Below are 22,197 nucleotides of genomic sequence, written 5' to 3'. Positions count from 1 at the left end.
CTCTGTAATGGTGTTTCTTACTTGGAACCTAGGATGCTTCCCTTTCCCTCACCACTTCTTTGTTGTTACTCGGGCCGTTCCGTGCAGCAGTGGAGGGCAGTTGAGCTTAGGCTCCTGAGGTTCCGCCTGCGCGGTGCGGCTGAGCGCGACGCAGAGATGCGTGGCCGAGCTGGAGGAGTCCCGTTACCTCACCGCCAGCTCCGTGCGGGGCTGATTTGCCTTCTCTGCTTTCGAAACTTGAGCTGGTGGCTGTGCAGCATTGTCCTGCACATGTGAATGTACTGGCTTGCTAAATTGGGAGGAGCATCTCAACACGGTGCTTTATTGTGCTACTCAGATATAGAAGCAACAAGAACATTATTTAAAGTGTCACTGTGGTATTTTCCAGCTGAGAAGAAACCCACACCTTACTTTGAGACTTTGTAGAAAGCAAAAAGAGCGCTCTCATCTTCAGAATGACAGTTGTGTGTATTCTTCATAGTCTGAGACGTCAGGTTTTAAATTAACTGGAAGAGATTTCCCTCAAGCCGAGTTGCTTGCGAGGCCTGTTGAGGTGCTGGGGTGTTCTTAGGACAGTGATGATGGTGAGTGCTCTTGGCATGGGGGGGAGCGCTTGTCTTCACCACAACGGGGCAAACGTCTCTGGTGCTTGTGGTGTGCTTTGCTTGAAACTGAATTTCTGACTTGGGAATTGTTACTCAAACAGACTTTGAGTGTTATATGCAAATTAATATCTTACGATGACTCCTTGTAAATGAATATTTAGTTGCAACACCAAGCAAGCTTGAACACGAGGTTTTATGCTAGTCTGAGGTGATCACTGAGATGATACTCTGTTCTTGCTGCTGTCATTATTTGCATTCTCTGAGGTATTTATATTTACTGATGATCTTTTGTGCAAGGTTGATGTTAATTTCTTTTCCCAAAGTCTATACAGTCCCCAGCATTCTTTATTAAACTGGGAAAAATAAATATCATCCTCTTCAATCATTTGAAATCTTTACCTTTTCTGTTACAGAATCTGTGCTTTTTATTAGTGGTTTTGGTTATGATTGAGGCCATTTACTTACAGCGTGAACTATTACTTAGAATTTGTGCTCAGAGCCATAGTTTGATGTGCATTTAAGCTGGCACTACTGCCAAAAAGCTGTCCCCTTCTTGCTGCTCATGCCCATTTGCCGTCACTTCTCTACCCTCCCTCCTTGCTGGCACAAGCAGTTGTGCGGCTTATGTTGTGAACCAGTTTGGAGGAGTGATTCAGCTGAATTTTTTTTTTCTGCTAATACTGCATGGAAAAGGAAAACAATTTCTTTTCAGCAGTGCAGGTTTAAATACACGGCAAACTGTGGCCTAACATCAGTCTGATGTCATTCTGGCTTGTGATTTCAAGAGCAACCTGAGCTTTAATGTTTATTTGTCCAGGTAAAGCCCGTTGAACACCAAAGGGTGGGTCTGAAATTTCCAAATGATTGTTTTCCTTTCAAGATGTTTGCTGACAGATGAAGCTTAGTCCGTAAATACAGTTTAAGTGGTGCCACAGAGGGAAAACGGGCTGGTGGTCCATAGTCATATATAAGATTCTTCTTCTGAAATGTCTTAATATTTATTTTAGCTGTAGAACTATGTAAACTTTGTGTGGACTGTGTCTATATGATGTCCTGAAAGATTAAGAAAATTAAAATGCATATGTTGTTTAATAGCCTGTTTTAAGGCACTGATTTGTTACAGTTTGACAAAGCAATGTTGTGCCTCGTTTCCTTGTAGTTTGGTTGGTACAACAGCACAATGGCAGAATATTCTGGTAAAAACTGCAGCATGCGAAAAAGGTAGCTAGAGACACAAATGCAGTTTTGAAGCTTTGAACTTGTATAAAGGACCATGAAAGGAATGCAAGCAGTTGCTTTTCTTGCTTGTTTGAGGACATCATGGTACTGATAAAATAGGTGTATCCGAAACATACAGCTCTTGATCTTCTTGTGAAGCGCAACAGGAAATCTTAGTTTGCAAATGGTGCTGCTTCGCTCTCCAACAGTCTGAGCAGAATGATGTTTCTTTTGTAATGTTGCCTTGTTCTCTGTGTGCAGCAACAAAGAAAGCATCCAGGGTCCACAGCTCAGTGTGGTAAATGACTTTGACAAACTGGGTTTTCTGAAAAACGCTGCTTGTGTGCTCCAGTAAGTACCAGCATCTCACTTTTGAGATAATAGTCTAATTATTAATAATTATTTCTGAAGGGTTTAACTGTGGTGATCCAGGAAAAAAAAATAATTTGTTGCTCAAACAACATGTAGTAAACAGTCTTAAGTGGCATCAAAGCCTTGTTTATTAATGTAAGCAGTGCCAGCGAACGAGGAGTGGAGTGTCTGAGGAGTCCTGCAAAAGATGTAAATTGACACTTAAAAAACCCCGATGATTTTGTTTTGCTTGTTTTAACAATGATTCCTTTTAGCTTTTTAATATTCAAATCAAGTTGCAAATCTTATGCTTAAAGGTTAATCTTTAAAGCACAAAAATCCCCCTGGGGTCCCTTGCAGATGCTGCTGATGGGGCTTCCATGGGGGAGACAACTTGAGAGCTACGTAAACAGAGTAGTAACTGGAAATGTTTGACTATTAATCTTCTTAAATTATTTGTGACTGAGTGAAGAACAGGTTAAAAATGTTGAGATAATTATGTCCTTATAGATGATGGGAAGCTAGAAGGCTGTGGAGTTCATAGCTCCGTATGCTTTTGACTGACCTAGAAAAAAAAGACCTTTTTTGTGCAATTATGTTCACAGTGCGTTTGGTGTATTTTTCTGGCTAGTTTTTTCCTGTGTTTTTTGAAGCACTGCAGTTTCTTCAGTGTCTGGGTGTGTTGAATTTAATTAAAAACGTAACATTTAAATGAAGAAGCTGTGCAAATTTTGTCCTTAGCATGGGGTAGGGCGTCAATTAGAAGGCTGTTTAACTAGATACTAGATGAGGATAAAGTTGATCATCAAAACAAAGTACTTCTTGATATCATCTCTTTATTAGAGAACTTCAGAAGCACAGAATAATTAGAAGTAGCTCTTAATTTTGTGTGTGTATTTGTACAACAGACAGGCCTTCATCATTTTTTGCCTGCAGCAGTTTTTTATTAAAAGAAAAAACCCAACACAGCCCCTTACTGTGCTGGTATACCAGACTCCCTCCTGCAGTACTTGTGATTTACTGTTCGTGTCCAAGGAATGTAAACGAAGATGTCTCTTTCATTTGTCAGTTAGATGTTAAGAAAAAAAATGAAGAAATTCAGATCGCTAGCTCAGAAGAGGAAAACAAAAGGAGGCTCTTGGCTAACTGGTGAGATGCTATTTTGGTTAAGAATAAATTTTATCTGAGAATTATAAGCATATCTAAGTGTTTTCAATCAACAGCTCGTGCTAAGCAATCTCTTGGGAAGCTGAAACATCTTTAGTTATATGGTAATGCTTGAAGATTAACAGAATCCTCTGCTCAGTGTTTCCATCTTCTTCCCCGTGTATTCACCGTAGTGCGATGCAGGTGCCCACTGAGGTTGTATACCACAGTTTTGGGACAGATTTTCCCCTCTTTTCTGATGCTTGCGGGGGGAGAGTGTCACAAGGCAAACCCTGACCAGCGTGGCAGGAGAATGCTGTGCCCACACACGGCGAGGAGAGGGCTGGGGAGAAGGAGCTGCAGAGCTGGTGCCAGAGCAAAAGGAGGAGCGGAGTTAAGAGCCGGCCGGTGCTGCTGGCTGCAGGATGGGTTTCAGCACTGGTGCGGGCAGCACGGGCCTCTCCAGAACTGTGGCTGAGTATACAGCGCTGGGTTCCGTAGTGGTGAATCTTTCCTGAAGATGCCATTAATAAAGTGTCTTGTGCCTTCTGCTTAATTGGTACCACGGGCTTGGGATACCAGGTTGATGTAGCGTGAAAAATTTCAGTGGGGAGATTTGACTCGTCCATTGTTCAGGAGGGGTTTGCCTGTGCTTGGCGGGATGATAACCTGTCCGTTCCATTCCGGGGTAGCTGGAGCTTGGAAGGCAGCAGCAGATCTGCACTGGGGTTCAGGGGTGCACTCGCTAGAGGAAGCTGCTCCCGCTCCAGAAGACCTTGACAAGCCATTCGAGAAAGCTTTGATGGCTGCCTGCTCTGAAAGTGGCCTCCAGGCAAAGTACTCTCCTGCCTCCCCCCCAGGATGCATCCTTCACCTGTACAAAACAAGCTCCTGTTTGACTGCTCACCTCTGAAGGTTTTGAGACTTGGAGGGGGTGGAAGGAAGACAAAGCAGTAAAATAATGATAAACTAAGTCCATTTTTTTACTGAGACTGAAACACAGTATAAGATACTGGTTTTCACTGGTTTTAAGTTATCCCAGTACTAAGATAATAGCTAAGTACAAAGCTAGCTGAGTACAACAGAGACCTTTACAATTTTGTATGCTGTTGTAGGAGGGAATAAAGGCTGTAATTCATTTCTGTGTTTTATGTTCTTGAGACTTTGATGTGCACATGTGCAATCAGAGCTTGGCAGAAATTGCTGAGGTCATAAGAGTTGGATGTCCCTTGGGATGCATGAGCTAACTGGGGCTGTGTGGACGGTTGCTGGAACCATTGTTGCCTCTGAGAACTCTAGTCTGTCCTGCTTTGCCTTTTATTCGGGGTTTATAAAAAAGAATTGGGCAAACGAGTGAGGGAAGGGAACACAGAGAATAGTGATGAACGTGAATATATTTATGTAAAATTCTGATGATAAAATAGTTGTTTTATTTGTGTCCTGCAACTTCTAAAGGTGCCCTGAAACTTCAGTGACACCTCTTGCAGATTAAGAGAACCCTTCATACATAAAGCCAAGGGACATGATCTTCACTAAACCTACAGCTAGCTGTCTGGAGCAAGGATGGGCTCATTGCATGATCTTAATTTGGGGATGGAGAAGGCTGGTTTGGACTCATTCAGGCTGCTGTATTAAGGACAGCTGCTCATTTCATCTTAGTTCCGTAACTTCCTGCAGCTATTGCTTGTAAAATTGCCTTCTTAGGCCTAAGGCCTACTTCGGTTTGCTACGTGAGCTGTTACTTATTTCACAGGCTATAACCCAAACCTTGGTTTCTGTTTTTCTCATGACTTTGTGCTTAATCTTTCATTGTAGTATTAAGCTACAGTTTCAGTGTGGCACTAAGGTTGGAACAGATTTGTCTAAATGTTTGATCTTGGGAGATTAAGGCTCTGTATACGTGCAGAAGACAGATGTGTATCTTGCTATTTTACTCTCATGCTTTGGGCTTTATTGCTTGCAACAGACTGTACTTAAAATAATGCCTACCCATGTTAGCATTACTTGTGAAAGCATGTGGAGCACGTCAGATAACGCTCCATAACATCTATTTTTGTTGTTGTTGGGTTGATGTGACACTTTTATGCTCGGGGAGGGACTGATGTAAAGCCTGCCAAGACTTGGCTTTCAAAGGGTGTCTGCGAGGAGGTTTCTAAAGAGAAAAACATTCTTTCAGGTAAGAGAGGCTCCTCTGTAATAAGGCTGAATTTGCTATTACTGTCAGAGATAGCATGACTACCAAGGGCGGACATGATACCGATTGGAATTTGGAGCAGTGCGTATTAATGAAGCCTTGAGTCCTTCCAAATTACAGATTAGGTGGGCTAGAAAGAAGTAAAATGTTGGTGAAGAGGCGTTCTGTATTTCCTGCCTTTAACTTTCTATTTTTTATTTTGCCTTCTTGTGGCTCCATGGAGAGCTACTTCAAAGGAGAAGTATAGCTGGTAGGAAGGAGATGCGTGACTGCCTGAAAGGGATTTATTTGTTCTCCATGTAGTGGTGGGCTTCAGCAACTCCAGTGCTTATTAGATATGGCAGGAAATCGCCAGTATTGTGTCAGTTTGTCTGGAGAACCACAGACTTCTCAGGTATAATTTCAAAATAATCTGAAAAAAATCTCTCTTCTTGAGCTATAGTGTTTGTAGCAAGCTTTTTCTTTCCTCTGTTGGGGTTTTTCACTGTTCTTCATGCTTTGTGTGAATGTGAGAGGAATCAATACAGACCTTTGATTTAATCTTGGCTGTGTTGTAAGATGAGTGACGAAATTTTTTATTGGCATTGTTTAGTCTTGGAAACAAGCACTGAGAGTGTATTCCCGAAGTCTGAAGTAGGGTCCTGAAGAGGTTGAGAGTGAGCTCTAGAAATAATTGAGTAGCTTGTGAATCTCTTCCCCTGACAGACTGAAATGTAGGTTCTGGGTGTTCTGAACCCAAAGAAGAGATGACTCGCAGCAGGCTACGATTACCTGTATCGTGGGTGTAGTTCCACAGCAAGGCGTGGTGCCAGGCCGGGGCTGAGCTGTGCTGTGCCACCTCGCCTGTGGGGGGTTACTGGCAGCGATGGGCTTGTGGGGCTGGAAGGTGAGGGCAGCACGGAGCGGGGACTGGCCGTGTGGGTCACGATGAACTGCAGAGGCAGTTAGAGCCAACCAGTAACAACCAGTAACCTCGTACTGGGGACAGGCCATGCAGTGGGGCTTGAAGGGATGGCAGCCTGGGGTGCGGGTGTGCAGAGCAGCAGCACTGTGTCGATGCTTCGGTGCCAAAGTGGTGTAATACAGAACGCTGCGCCCAGGTAGCCTGTGCTTGGCAAGCACTTGGCTTCTGACAGGCCACAGCAGTTAAATCCTCAAGAAACCAAAGCGGTGCGTGCAACAGCAGAGGGAAAGAAGTAGTTGAGTGCTGTTGGTGCGCAAGGTCTTAGCAGCAGGAGAGAACTTGAGGCATTAAAATACGTCCAGAAGATGCTAACTTCCGATGCACGCTCTGTGCAGAGCGGGTTAAAACATCACCAAGACTTCCATCAGGCTGACTAGGCTAAAATCCCTTCACAGACACCAGCTGGTGACTGGTAGGAACTGGAGAGAGAATTATTTCAAAGAGGTTGTTAATGCCTGGAGTATATTCTTCAGTTGTTTAGAACAGATTCACTAACGACTCATTCCTGCTCTTAAATGCATAATACTGTTGTGGTCACCTCCAGTGCAGAACTGGAGTTGTGAAGGACTTGCATCTTCAAAAGCTTGATTCTTCCCTTTTTGAGTGATCTGTACTTACCTGTCCCTTGACAAATAACGGCATACCTTCAGGAAGGATGAAATGAAGCACTTCTGGGATGCTGTATATGCCACCCAACTGGGAGAGGTGCCATACAGAGGGATCTCTGCAGGCTGGAGAAGCCGGGCCAGTAGCATTTGGTGAAGTTCAGCCAAGAGAAGTGCCAAGCCCTGCTCCTGGGGAGGGGTAACGCCGCACACCGGTGCAGGCTGGCACCCGGCAGCTGGAAAGCAGCTCTACAACAAATGACCTTGGGGTCTTGGGGGGCTGCAGCCTCCTGGGCTGCCACGTGTAGGGTGTTGCCAGCAGGTCAAGGGGGGTGATCCTTCCCCTCTGCCTGGCACTGGTGGGGGGGTCGCATCCAGAGTGCTGGGTCCAGTGCTAGGCTCCCCAGGGACGAGAGAGAGACATGGGTGTAGTGGAGAGAGTCCAGCAAAGAGCCATGAAGTTGATTAATAGTTGGAGCGTTTGTCATGTGAGGGGACCTGGGGCAGCTCATCCTGGAGAAGAGATGTCTCAGGGTGGGGGGGGTCTCATCAGTGTGTGGAAATCCCTTACAGGGGGAGTAAAGAAGGTAGAGCCAGACTCTCCTCAGTTGTGCCTGGTGACAGGAGAGGCAGTGGGCACAAACTGAAATATAGGAAACTGAGCATAAGGTTTTTACTGTGGAGTGGTTGAACAGAGGCAGAGGCTGCTCAGAGAGGTGGTGGAGTGTCCATCCGTGGAGACGCGGTCCTGGGCAGCCAGCTCCAGCTGACTCTGCTGGGGAGAGCAGCGGGTTGGACTGGACGGTCTCCAGAGATACCCTCCATTCTCCTCCTTTCTGTGGCTGTTGCTGTTACAGGAACCTTCTGGCTCATCCTCATTAAGATAAAAGCTGTAAGTGATGCTGTGCACAACTGTCCTTGATTTGCATGAAGCTGCCATAGCGTTACCTGGCTTAAGGAGTCTCTCAAACTACCATACAGGGCAGCAAGCGCTGGAGGACTGTTGTGTGCCCTGAGGGCTGTAGCCCTCAGCAGGAACAGCCCGTTGACTTTATTTGTGTTGTTATATCTTGGCATGAGAGGCTGCAGCGCTTCGGGACGCGTGTGTGTGTGTCTCCTGTGGCACCCGCTGAGGATGCTCTGTGGACTGGGCAGTGTGGCTGTTGCAGCCCAGGGTTAGGCAAGCGGCAGGGTAAAAACATCCGGCTCGGTGGGACATGTCACAGCCCTTAAACCAACACAGCTGCTCTTTACTTATGTCCACCCATTCAAAATGGACTGAGTCGTTCTGTGGTGCATCCCCGGTGGGTACGTGCCAGTTCCAGGGATCGCAGTCCCTATGGAAGAGTGTGGTTGATGGTATTTTTGCTTTGTATTGCCTGGCTTTTGCAGAGTTAGCTTTAGCTGTACTGTCGTTTGCCAATTAACTTTATATGTGTTTCAGTTTTGGATGACACTTAGTGGACTGATTCTGTGATCGTCCATACGCTCGCTGATTTTCTTTTAAGCTACCTCAGGTGGGAAATACTCTTCCCAGAAAAGGGGGAATTGAGTTTTCTATCTGAACGTGCCCTGATGTGACTGTCAGAGGGCAAGCGAAGAAAACAAGGATGTTGAAAATGGGAATAAGCAGGACGGACCCTTCACCCAGAAGCATCTTCTCCTCGGCGTGCCGTTTGGGTTGGTGGTGGGTGCTTTTGCACCTACAGATCGCAGTAGTGGTGTTTGGGCTCCGTGTCAGCCCTGTGGTGCGAGGTGGAGGAGGATGTTTTGCAGTGTTGGGCTCGGTACCTTTCTCGGGCGTCCTGAGGCTGTGCGGAGCGTGGCGGTGGGGTAGCGCTGGCTCTCCAGGGCCTGCTGGTGTGGGAGCGTGCTCTGTCTCCGCTGCCGCAGGCCGTCATAGATGCTTTGAAATTATTCTCGGAGATGTTAGAAAAATTTCTAAATAGAACTCGCTTCCAGAAGGAGGACATGGTTTAAAATACTGCTGGAAGCAAGTGGAAAAGAGCCTTAAAGAAGGCTGTGAATGCTCGAGGAAAAATGTCAAATTTCTGCACGAACTTAGTGTGTTCGGGAGACCCTGGGGGAACACAGTGAAACTTTACCTTCTGCTTGCCAGCCGTGGTACTGGCTCAGTTTCGGTTGCAGACAAAATGGAAACTCCCCCGCTATCCCTGTCCCCCCATCCTCTCCCCCTTCACCCGAAATACCCATTTGGGTAATAGACTTTCTTTAGTGAGGGAGACTTTCTGGTCACCGGACAATTTCTCTTCTTTGGAGCTGTTACATGGTGTGTGGGCGCTGTTTATGCAGTGATCATTTTAAATTGAGAAAGTTTTCTTTTTTAAATGATAATAAAAGAATAGAATGAAGCAAAAATGAGATCAAGCATCTTTTTAGTTGGTAAATGTACTTACTGCCGATTCCTTCTGGCAAGTCAGGCTTATGTGGAAGACTGCCCAGGAGATCTGTAGCCTTTTTGTTGGTGCAAAACATGTTACTGTCGGAGCTTGCCAGACATATTTCTTCTGGCTGGGTAGCCAGTAACTCTCTTAATAGGTACCAAACAACTTAGCAGTGCTCCTTTTTTTTTTTTCTTTTTTTTCTCTTTTTTTTTTTTCCCTCCCAGCTTCCCAGGGACCCGACGCCTAGGAGTGTGCTACTTGTCAGCAGCGGGCTGCCAAAGCTGCCTTGGAGGATTTGGAACCAGACACTTTTTCCATTTACTCTGCAAAGTTGTTGCTCTGGTAGTACAAAAAGAAATGTTCTTGGAGCTCTTGTTATGCAAGTTGAATTTCAGAGCAAATGGTATGCAAATAGTCGTCAGTATAATTGGGAAGCTCCTTTTTAAAAAAATCATTAAGTTGATGTTAAGTGGTAGTGCACATCAGGAGCCTTGCTTGCAGTCTTGCTCCTTTCCTTGTGCACAGCTGACAGACCTTAAAAGTAAGATTTCTGGAAAGAGCCTGTTTCTTTTATTTTTTTGTTTCCTGTTTGCAACGTGATTTCTGCACATATTCTTTTTTTGTATTTTCAGTACTATAGTGTATTTTATATGGGATCATCAGTTCAGATGGCATCCTATAGTGCTTATATAGAAGTAAATAAACATTCTTGCATCTTTCTGTTCAATTCTTAGAAGAACCAAGCAAGAGCTGTGATGATACTCTAGAGGTGTAAACAGTGTGGTGTGTTTTTTTACTCGGAGGAGTTTTTGACTTTCTTTTGAAGGAGTGCTGTTCACAGCCGTCCATTTGAGCATTTCCAGGCAGAGCTCGTCTGTTCACGGCGTGTCCAGTGAGGCTCAGCTCCTTTCAGTTCCAGGTTTGATTGCTAAATGAGCATGTGCTGGACCCTGTAAATGCGTTGCTGGGGAAGAGTGAAGAATCTTGAAAATGGCCAAGATGTTCTGAGGTCCCGGGTGTAGCTGTGGCGCGAGCGCACTGATCTGATGTAAGGTCTGGCTTAAGGAGGCAGAAGCCTTGTGTTTTTTTTTTTTTTTTTAAGTCCAACCATGAGTCTTTTAAGACTGGGGAAGCGCAGCTGAGCAGTCTTCATGGTTGTTTGGTTGCTGTCTGTGAATTCACTGCTGAATTGATTGTTGGGATCGCATTGTCTGTCGGTGAGTAAAGAAAAATGACGTGACTACAGTTTGGTGTCCATGTGTTTCATTAGTCTTAGCGTCTGTTAGACTTCCATAGCAGTTTGTGCCTTTCTGGTGTAGGCTTGGTGAGGTCCTGGGCATGAAGTTGGCCAAGACAGCCCCCAGCCTGCACTGTTTACGGCCTTGCTGGGTTTTTCCTGCCTGCTTGGCACCCGAGGCTGGCATGCCAAGGGGGAGAGTCGTGGCGGTGTGAATTCAGAGATCGTCTTGAGCTCCTGTAGAGCCATAATTCAGAAGCACTGGTTTTAGTCAGGGCAAATAACTGATAGAGGATTAAATGATTTCTTATGCGCCCTTTTCCTCTTGCTGTGACAGATATAAGGCATTGCACGTGCTGTTGAACAAATAGGTAGAAACCACTGACAACCCTGGGGTCTTTTTGCAAATGACAGGAAAGGTGAAAATTGAGTAGAAGAGACCCTGACCTCTCCTGGCAGCAAGGCCTGAAGTGTGGGAGAAGCATGAGGGAGTACGGAGAGAAGAAAATGGTGACATGTACAGAAGCGTCAGCGTTTCTAGGTTTTGTCGGAATTACTTCTAGACTGCCTGGTGTGCCATGTTTTCTTATAACTGCATGTTTTCATTGAAATCGATTCTTTCTGTGCCTTGAGTCAGGAGCATGATAAGTTTTAGGTAGTATTTTTATACATTTATGTGTCTTCTAGAAATAGAAGTTGTCAGCCTTGGGCTCTATGTGATATATTCTTTTTTTTTTTTCTACCAAGGAATTTTGTAGTTGCTGGCAGCTTTCATTCTGTCCTCACATCCCCTCCACATGGCCTGTGCATAGGTGGTTTTGTCACAGTGCACCTGAAAAGTTTAGCAAGCTTGGGTTTTAGCACTGCAGAATTTGAGCAAGTGTTAGTTTTTTTAATTCACTGTGGATTTTGTATATTAAAAAAAGTTAAATTCTGAGTAGAATGAGTTGAATCTGCTTGCTTTTCCTTAACAGCCGCAATGCTGTGTGTGTATCTGGCACAGTGCTAGTGACTGTACTTGACCGTGGATGTAATTTGTTGTAATTTTACCTGAACTTTCTTCGATGTCCCTGAGAAGCAGCGATGGGGGGTAGGAGGGGAGGGAGGCAGGCTCTTCTGCAGCAGCAGCACTACACGTGTTCCCATCTGGAGCTTTGCACTAGTTGAACAAACGTTGGTTTTGATTCTCTTACAGAAGTGCAGTTATAGCTCATCCATTCTATTATTTCTTGGTTGAGTTTAAATCAATTTCTGTTCTGAACAGAATAGTATAGAGACTTACAGTTTTCTAGATCAAGAATTTGGATAAACAGGGTGATACTCGAGAGCGTCTTGTGCCTTTTTTGATAGGAACTGGCTCAAGGATGGTGGCTTTCTGTCTCTCTTCCCAGGTAGTCACAGGAGGAGGACTTTCAGATGTGTCTGCAGACTTCATCATGGATGACTTAAATCATTTATAGCGTGCTCTGAATTTTGGAGGGTGTTTAATTAACTCTTCTAGAAAGTTGGGCCCTTTTTAGGCAACTTAAGTTGTGCAGTCAAAAAATCTTGATAACCCAAATTATCAAATTTCTTGGGAAGATCTTGGTGATAAAAATACTGAAAATGTAAATTCTTGTGAGGTAACAGCGTGGTGTTATGTATTAAACTGGCAACTTTCCTCAGCTCGTTTAGTTACTGAGTGGCTTGACAGATTCTTAAAATGGATTGTAGCTGACTTAAAGTATCAGCTTGGGAGTGTGAAAGAGCAGTATGCGACATTGGCAGTAGAAGAAAAATTGGTTGAAATGACACTGTCCCCTGCCTTGTGAATCACTGGGCTTTAGTGTGACACTTCTGTTATTAATGCCAGGTTAGAAGGGGTAGGATTTTTCTGGGGGCCTTCCATACCTCTGCAAGTGATTTATTGTAGGCTCCAGCTTCTTTTCAGCCAGCATGTTTGACAATAAAACACTCTCCTTGATTTACTTCTCTGCCACAGCTCTGGTGCCTTTTGGCAGTTTACTGCCATAAATAACTGCACTAGATAATCTTCAGCTTGCCTTTAGTTACCTGCTTATGCCTGACCTTGTGGATGGGACCTTCTACGGTCTTTATTGTCTGACTCAAAAAACCACGATGACTTCGCGTTCATCCTACATCGTACTTGACAGTTTTGAAAAGACTTTGTGCAAGCTCTGTCACCATAACGTGCTGTTTTTCTGGATGGGTCAGCTTCTGTGCAAGACATTTACAGTGCTTGGCCAAAAGTTTAAAATAGTAACCAGTCTCGGTTACTTCTATAATTACCAGTATCATTTCATGTATCGCATGATTTGCATATCATTTTGCAAATGTCCAGATGGAGAGGAAAATAAATTTGCAGTCGCTCTGAACCTGAATTTATAAAGGATGCGTTTTAAACTGGTATTTGCTGTGAAGAGTGTGTGTGTGAAGTCAGAGAAAAGCAGAGGCTGGGAACAGACATCAGCAGTCGGGTAGAGAGGAGCAGGCTGTCTGCTCTTACAGTTGGGATAGAAAATGAATTCCAGGGAGAGCGGAAAAAGGCAAATATTCTATAGTCTCTTGAAATGAGAGGTTATATACCCCTACTAATTATTTAAAGGAATTGTCCTGTTGTTACCAGAAAAGTACAATAATATTAAAATGTTAATCTAAGATTAAACTAGTTGTTGACTCTTTAAACGGTGCTTCATACCCTTTAGGTAACTGAAGGACTATGGTAAAATGGCTGAGGCTGGACTCTGGACAGTACAGTTGCTGCAGAAATACCGTCGATACTGAAGATTATCCTGAGGGGTTGATAAAATCTGAGATTACTCTTTTGTTCTCTGTGGGAAGTATTAAAACCAAACCAGATCTTTGCATGAGACACCAGGTAGTCTTCAATATTGTTTGAGAGCAATGGGAAGATAAGGCCCCTTGGATCTTACGCTGTACGTTTGCAGCCTGTGGAAATGCAAGAAGATGCAACTGGCCTTGTTTCATCTCTTTCCAAAACTGCCATTGATTTTGACCTCAGCGAAGACAGCATTTAGTCTTTAGTGAGACATGAACCTTTCTTTCAAAACATACATCATTTTAAAAGGCTGGTAGATCAGTTTGGTTTTGTCCACAATTAAATTTTTTTTCTTGGGTGTTGGCATTTTTTTTAAATTTCAGCAAATTCTATAAAATTTCAAGTGCTCTGAAAATGCGCAGGAAGCCAAGTTCTCTTCTGAAAATGACGTGAAGTCGCAATGAAAGTTGGAGGAGGATTCCCTGTAACTTTGTTTACAGCATAGTTTCTGAAAAAATAGCATAAAGTTTAATGTATACTAATAAATGCAGGAAGTCTCCGTTAACTGTAACATGGGTTCGTTTGTGTAAGATGTTTCAATTATTTACTGTTATAATTAGTGACTATTGGAATATTTAACTTCCCATGTTACAGTTGAGTCTCAGAAGAGGTAGTGGATGTTTTTTTATTTATTCTTATTTTGGGAAAAGAGGAAGTGGAAAAGACCAAACATTGTCTTAAGTGATGTCGGGGCTGCATGTAGGTAGTAGCAGGACGCAGAATTTTGTGGACTCAGATTAGTCTAGAATATCTGAAGTAAAAATCTTGGTCATCTGATGTTTGTCTTGACTTTGCAGTTCTGAAGATTAGTGTGGTGCCCGTGCTCAGCAGAATGCTGCCGGGGGTCTTTTCCTTAGTGCCTATGAATTAATTTCCAAATTAGATATCAGTGCTAGATGTGAGGCCGCAGCTTTGTCCCTCTGTCTTGGTGCCTGTGGAGCAACGCGGGTGGTAGAGCTGGCAGCAACCTCTGAAGAGCTGAGGACAAATTATTGTCTTTTGTGGAGGGTGAACTCTTGACAGGTTTTTGGAAGACATAAAAAGTATCCTGATTTTTCACCCATCTTTTGGAAATAATCAATAAGCTTTTTTGTTGTTCTCCTTGACAGTTTTACAGCTATTACACCCTTTTATCCCTGAATTCCTGTGGCCTCATCTTGAGAGAAGTAGGGTTAGGAAAGAGTTGATGATCTCAGAAAAGCCCAACTTCAGAAACTTGATGCAGGTGTTGGTAGTATAAAATCTCTTGAATGCGTAAAGCCTCCTGGCTGTCTTAAACAGTTCTTGCGCTTCTCACTTGTTGCACCAGAGGGGAAAAGATGGAAAGGATGACTGCTTTATAGGGCCTTGTTTTTCCTTCAGATTCTGATAATTTTTTTGGTGACCGCTCTTTAAAGTAGGTGGGAAGTGGCTGAAGGAATTCCAAAATATGCAAGTGGGGAAAAATTGACTAGAGAATTGTTTGTGGCTGTTACTGGTTTTATGTAAGATACCTGTTCCTTTGTTTAGCTTTTTAATTGCAGTGGAGAAACCCTGTAGAAATGCTTTTTTTTCTTAGTTTGGATAACTAAAATTCTGACTTTATTAGTAAAGTCTTGAGGGACATTATTGCTTATATAAAAGGTTAAATTTAGTTCATCTTGCTTGATATTTCTGATCAACCATATGAAAGTAACTAAGGCAGTGGGAAGACTTTAAATTTCTTTTAAAATAGCTGCTTTTTATATAGTAGTATCAAAACATGCACGTCCTTTTTTCATACACTTACATCCTGCTCCTGGGTACTGTGAGGTGCCGCTGGTACATCTGGGGAAGGCGAGCCTTGTTTCTCTCTTGCTGTGCCCAAGCCACCGGAATAGCTAGCCAGAGATGCTCTTTTGCTTTCACATTGTCTTTTTAAGAGTTAAATACACCTTTTGATTATTTTTATCTAATTCCCCTCAATATTTTCTGGCTAAACAATCCTCCATTAGCAGTACTCCATGGGAACGGTGCTGGCACTGGGGGGCCTCGGCGTGGTTTGATCGCTTCTCCCTCCTTCCCCCATGTAGCGGGTACCGGAGCAGGAGCCGGAGGAGAGCTGTCTGCTCTCCTTCCATGGGCTCTCTTCTTAATGTCTTGCTGCTTTTGAGCAGAGGAGCACTGCAAGAAGCATCCAAGCCCTTGTGGCGCCTGTGCTGCTGGCTCGGTTGGATCCAGGCCGACTTCTGCAGCTCACGGGACTGGCTCTGAGCCGCCCTTCTCCAGCAGAGATGTCGGGGAGCCTGAGCCCCAGGCCGGGGCTGTTCCTGTGCGCTCTGGCAGCCCTCGGGAGCCTGGGGGAGACGGGCACGGCTGGGGGTGCTGGGCTAGAACTGCCCAGGCCAGCTCCCAGCACAGGGGCTGAGCTACGGCTGTACAGTGCCTGTCCTGTCCCTGGTTTTCCATTAATACGTGTGTTATCTTCGCATATGCCACCCAAAGGAATAGGAGGGCATATATAATAGCTTGTGCAGATCCTTCAGCAGGTCTTTTTTTCAGGTGGAAATTTCCTGAAGAGGGCTCAGGAGGTAGTTGAGAAGCTGGGATATTTTTAACATTTTTTCATGACTTGCTAAAGTGAAAATGCTCTTTCAGAGGCATTGTAGAGGTTTATATAGTGGATTTTAGGCTGCTTGTTAATGAGCTTTTTTTAGTTATCTGAGTGGATTCCATAAAAAGGCTGTGGAATATATCTCAAAGCTTTGCTGTCTTAAGGGCTGCAAGGAGAAGCAGGGGTAGGGAAGATAAGCTCTGCTCCCAGGCTGTTTGGAGATGGAATGTAGGAAAGCTGCAACACACTTTAGTTTCATAGTGACTTGAACTAAACTATATACAAACTGGACTTTCACTCCTGATTGATATTTTAATTTGTTAACCTCTTTGGAAGCATGTCTTTCACATAGAGACACGTAGCTATTTTTAGTTATTTTGGATATTTGGAAACAAATGCTGTCTAATGAAAGGAGCTGTAAATCGGCAGTCTTTCGAATTCCTTTAGATTTTGCTCACACTAAACTTTGGGCAAGTTACGTGGGCGTTTTGCCAACCTTCTTTCATAAAGTGAAAGTGGTTCAATTTTTTTCTGCTTTGTTGGTTCTAAGGGCTGTTTGAAAGGTTTGGCTGGCGTGTGACTACTTTGAAGCTGGAAATCATTAAGTAATGCTGAACAGTAGATCTATCAGCTTCTCATTCTTTGTATAACAACTTCACCAGTTGCTTGCGTAACGGAGTATTCTGTTTTTTCAGGGATGTGTGGTTACAAGACAGGTAATGTTGACAGAGCAGTGGCACCACAGGGTGGCCTGAAATGCTGAGTTCATCGGGGAGGTGGGAATGTGCAAATGCAAAGCTGCTTTAAAAGAACGAAACAACTTCTCCTAAGCCCAGACCCCACCCTGAACCCTCTCCCCCCAGGCAGCTGCTGAGCCGCTGGCTTGTTCTGTACATCGTGAGGATTTGGGTTTCTTCTTTCAGTGTTTCCATCTGCATCTTTGAGCTCTCCAAAGCTTCCTTGTCCATTTAATCCAGAGGTCTGTAGAATTTTACAAAACTCTTAACTTTTATGGCATGGCAGTGAATTCTGTTGATTGTTGTTCACAAGAATCAGTTTCCTATCGCTTGTTTTGAAGCACGTTGCCTTACCAGTGAGGGCTGTCACAGCGAGCTTATCTGGGGTGCGAGGGCTGGTGCTCTGAAGAATAGGAGCAGGTCCAGCACAGCAGCACCTACAAACATTTGATTGCCACTGAATCAGAGATGTGCTGCTGGAATGAGGAAGGTAGCCAGCTCAAATTTAACCTACTTCAAAGTTGTATCTCACAGAATCACAATCTCGGTTGGAAAAGCCCTTGAAGCTCCTCCAGCCCAACCATGAACCTCACCCTGACCGTTCCCAACTCCACCAGATCCCTCAGCGCTGGGTCAACCCGACTCTTCAACCCCTCCAGGGATGGGGACTCCCCCTCTGCCCTGGGCAGCCCATTCCAACGCCCAACAACCCCTTCTGCAAAGAAATCCTTCCGAAGAGCCAGTCTGACCCTGCCCTGGCGCAACTTTCCATCTCCCCGATGGAAAAGCTGTATCAATCCATCACTGTTGGATTACAGTGGCACTACCCCGTGTTTGGGTGTTTCCCCAAAGCTGAGAGCTCCTGTGACACCAGTACCACTGTGGTGAGTCTGCTTTTCTGAAGCCACACACACCTAATTATCTCATTGTGGAACCTAGGAGTGCTGCTGTCTCCACACAGGAGCCTTTTAAAAAGAATTTGCTAATGGCTGTCCATTCACCTGGCTGCTACTGTGTCTGCCCTGTGGGGAATCGTGGCATGCTCTGCTTGGAGTGTATTTTAAACTCCATAGCCCAAGTTAGATTAAATTTCCTCTAAAATCTGTGAGTGCAGGGAGTATGTTTGGTTTACTGGGTTTATTCTTTCTACCCTACCTATTTCAGGAAATCACTGCAGGTGATTTTGAGGTGGATGATTTCTCCTGTTAGAAATAAGACACTTTTTTTTTTCCAACAACATAGAAACCTGTCCATGGTTTGACTTCAAAACTGAACTTTTGTATGAATGTACTGTGCTAAAGTTCTGAGCGTGTCTGTGTATGTAGCTGGTTAACATGCAGCAAGTTTAGCAAAAACTTTAAAATCGCTAGGAGAGAAGGTAAAAAATATAAACTCTTATTTCCTTTAACTACTTTATTGTGCTTTGTTTCAAATCAGTCAGATAAAACAAAGCATGTGTCAGAAGAGACTAAGGTGGAAATCTCAGCAGTGTGTGTTCAGAATGTAAGAAAGTAGTTAACCATGTTATCCAAATCTGTTTCGACTGTGTTGAAATGCAGCAGATCCTGTTGTCCTGCCACTCTTACCCGGAAATATATTAACTATTTCAATTAAAAAATAATTGAAGAAAAATTGAGATGATTATAGCATAAAAACCCATGGTGACAGATCTGTGAGGCTGATGTCAGTCACTTGAAATGTTAGAGATTAAATTCATACTCAAAATGTTTCAAGTTAAAAGGACAATGTCACGTAGGCTCACTTCCATCCTTCTGTAATCTGGGAAGGCCTTTTTGCTGAGGTACGGCTTGGTCATGTCCGTAAGATACGGTGTTGTGAATGGTAGGAACAAGGTGGGTTTCTGCTCTTCCTGGGTCTCTCTGTATGGATTCAGTGTTAAAGAAAGCGTTGAGGGAGCGCGGGATACTCTACGCGGGGTCGGTTTGCTGTGCTGCCGACCACCTTCACGTAGGTTATGTCAACTTGTAACCGTGTGCCTGGCTTTCGGGCTCAGTACATCCCCCAGGACTGCTCCTTGTGCTGGGATTTAAGCACAAGCTTAACAGAATTGGGCCTCAAGTAATACTACGTATCTTGTGGAGCCGTGGAGCGCAGCGTTGTTTATCTCGACCCCAAGTACAGCAAACAGAAGTGTCACAATGGTGCAGAAGTTTTGAGTTTCTGTAATAAAGTAGTTTCTAAGTAATACTTACACTCTACCAAACTTAAAGTCATTATTCAGAGCTTTTCTTCTCACCCTTTGCTTTTAAGCAGAAATACAGCAAATATCCACAACTACAAATTAATTACCAAAATGGAGTTTGACTTTTAAGGGGATATGTAGAATCAAAAAGCATAGCTTTTTCTCAAGCTCTGTCAGAGTATTCCTGCTGTATTCTGAATACTTCTGAAGGGTACGGTGATTTCTTTGGAAAACAATTCAGTCTGTTTTCAGAGCAGCACTTTAATTGTTGGGCCTCAGGTTATGATTTTAAATCTATGCTGCACTGTGTTATGTTCAGTTTATCATGTATAATGTTTAAAAGACTTTGTAGGACAAATGCTGGGAAAGAAGAAAGCATCCCATTCACAGACCTTAAATATGCACAATAAAACCGTGAACACTGTCCGTTTGAATTGATGACTTCAGTTTTGGGTGAATATTGTACCTCCAATTAAGTAATTACTGATGATAAGATGAGAATATACACTGTTCTTTCTGCTGGTGCAGTTTGTGTTACGCTATCATGCCTTCTCTGCGTCCTGACATTGAGGTTTGCAAGGCTGTTCAGGGACATGGAGTAATTATAATAATATGTGTAATAAAATAATTATAATAATGTGAGTATACTCTTTTTATTGGAGTAGTGTGGGAACATTATCATTCAGTGTAGGGACCGGCTGCTGTTACTTTCTGTTGGTCGTAACCCCACAGTACGAAGGGAACACCTGGATTCAGAGAGAGGTTTGGTTAAAACCCAGCTCTTCCAGTTGTGGAGGAGGCTAAGCCAAGCTTAGTTCTCTTGCCTGTTTCCCTTCTGTGAATCACCTTCTGAAACTGCCAGCTCTCCTCTTGGAGCCTTGCAGCCTCCTTAAGGTGATGGGGGCCCCAGACCGAATGTGAAATTCGTGTATTGTTGCTGCAATTATTCTTGGAACAAGTGAAAATGACCCCTAGGTTTCCTTGACAACCTATAACTTTCTTTTGAAGTGATGTCAAGAAAACAAATATGTGTTCTTGAATGAGGTACAAGTCTCGCAGCTGAGTCGGAGAAGGGATGTTAACCCCTGCGCTGTCACAGCTCGGTGTGAAGGGACATGTTTGCCCGGTGCTAGGGGGGGGTAGCTGGGAGGAGGATGTCTGACAGGGTGGTGGTGATGGCTTTGCAAAGAGTGTCACTCACCTGCAGTCTTGCTGAAATTTTCCTTGGGGCTGAAAGGTTATGTGGAAGTTTGTTTGGGGGGAAAAAAAAAAAGTCTTTGGCCCTCAGTTACCTCTGGTTAATAGTAACTTTTAAAAATATTTTCCAGGATAGGAAGCTTGAGAAAAAATTCACACTGGATGAAAATAATTTTCTGAAGCTGGGTATATTCCAGGAACTGTAACCCAAATGTTTCTCTGTCCGTGGAGAAGATTTCACGTTTGAAATAACTTCTACTGAAGGTATGCACATCTACCTTTCCTTTTTAAGCTCAGTAATGACAGCGGGCTTTATAATGCTGTAGTCCATGTTCTGGTGGTTGCTAGTGAGACTGTTCTTGGTACTTAATGCCTGGAGTCATTTGAGAGGGAGCTGTAGTGTCACTGGGATGGTCCCCTGATGCGATTCAGAGCTGGGTACGTGCACCCCAGGAGCTTAGCTCCTCTGCGTTGTTGAGTCTGCAGTCTAGTGACGGTACATTGGTCAGCTTACTCCCTAAAACCAGGTTTAGCTGGTAAGTGCTTCTCAAAACTTGAGCTCTAATTTAATGTACATAAGTGGTGGGAAGAAGATGGAACTTCTTTTTTTTCTTTCTGGTGGCTGTTCCAAGAAGTAGCACAGTGGAAATGACACATTGGGGCAGTGAAAGTGAATGGGCAGCAATTACTCACTGGTTTGCGCAAAGTGAGAAGTTGGAAGCATCCAACAAAGTTATCAAGTGGGCAGTTGAAAGCAAACAAGAGGAACTACCCTGTCCTGCAGCACATAATTATGGTGGGGATTCACTGCTTTAGGATTGTTTGGAGGTGGACAGGCTGCCCAGGGGAGCACTGTGATCCTCCCCGGTGCCGGCGGTGGAGCTGCCCCACTTGGTCATCTTCCTGCGGTAGTTCCGTTAGGAAAAGCTTTCTTAATGCTACAAAGGCAGGAGATTTCACGTAAAGAAAGGTTTCCCAGGGGGAATAGGTTATGAATTAAAGGCATTCTTACGGCTCCTAGAAGAAGGAGGAGACCCTAAGTTTTGTTGCAAAAATGCACAGATTTTAGGTAAGCTGTAAATAAAGATGCTCCTCTGATGGGGTGGATTATAGGGATGTTGCATGTCAGACCTGGTGGCTTGGAACTGGTGAAGATTATTCTGGAAGCCATCTAGGATCTAGAGCACGTGGATGGTACCCACACATTCGTAGTCATCTATGCCAGTGAGATACAGAGAAATAAAAAACAGTAGTTGGAAATAAAAGTGTAGCTGCTTCTGATAAATTACAGCCACCCTTGAGGTCCGGCTGGCTCAGCACCCTCTGATACCTGCAGTGTACTTGGGGGAAGTTTAGAACAGTGTAAATGTGGGGTAGGCATTCCAGCTTTATGACAGTCCCCCAGCTTAGTGATTTTTCTGGATCAGCAGTGGCTGTAAAACATTTGAGGGTCCTTTATAAACCTCTTTTTCATGACCTGGTGTAACCAGCTGAGTGTGTGAGCTTGGTTGAGCTTCTGGACTCCATAACCATCAATGGCAGGAAGTTCCAGAAGGTTTCTTCGACCCATGCCGAACGTAATTAGTGCTTCATCCTGCCTGTTGGCTGCTTGATAACTTTGTGAGCTGTCCCCGTGCTCGGATTTATAGGAAGCTGTAAATATCTATCTCTTCACCTCCTTAATACCATTCACGCCTTTCTCTGTATCTGTTGTTTTTCTGAGCTGTAGATGTGTATCAAGTCAAATTTAACGCATCTTCCCGTAGAAGCTGTGCTGTTTCTCGTTCCGCTCAATGTCTTTTAAGAGAAGCTAATCAGACCCGCTGTACTTGTTTGAGCTCTGCTGTCTCTTCGGAGAGAAGCAAACCAGACCAGCACTCGAGATGCACACACACGATAGTCAGATGATGTCATGCCTTCTGTT

The 22,197-nt window shown here is 44.0% G+C and overlaps 1 protein-coding gene across 7 annotated transcripts in view; it reads left to right on the top strand.

The window, feature by feature from the left end:
* Positions 1–22,197, top strand: part of PPP6R2 (protein phosphatase 6 regulatory subunit 2) — a 125,644-nt gene that overhangs the window by 15,226 nt on the left and 88,221 nt on the right. For 5 of the 7 annotated variants that reach the window (XM_074869578.1, XM_074869582.1, XM_074869580.1 and 2 more), the window contains one exon: positions 20,405–20,537. The exons of the other annotated variants lie outside the window; for them this stretch is intronic. The gene's annotated coding sequence lies outside the window, so the exon portion shown is untranslated. The remainder of the gene's footprint in view (positions 1–20,404; positions 20,538–22,197) is intronic. 7 annotated transcript variants of the gene reach the window in all.

The sequence above is a fragment of the Strix uralensis genome, chromosome 5 (genome assembly GCF_047716275.1).
Source record: "Strix uralensis isolate ZFMK-TIS-50842 chromosome 5, bStrUra1, whole genome shotgun sequence".
NCBI classification, from domain to species: Eukaryota; Metazoa; Chordata; class Aves; order Strigiformes; family Strigidae; genus Strix; species Strix uralensis.
This window is presented reverse-complemented; position numbering and strand designations above follow the sequence as displayed.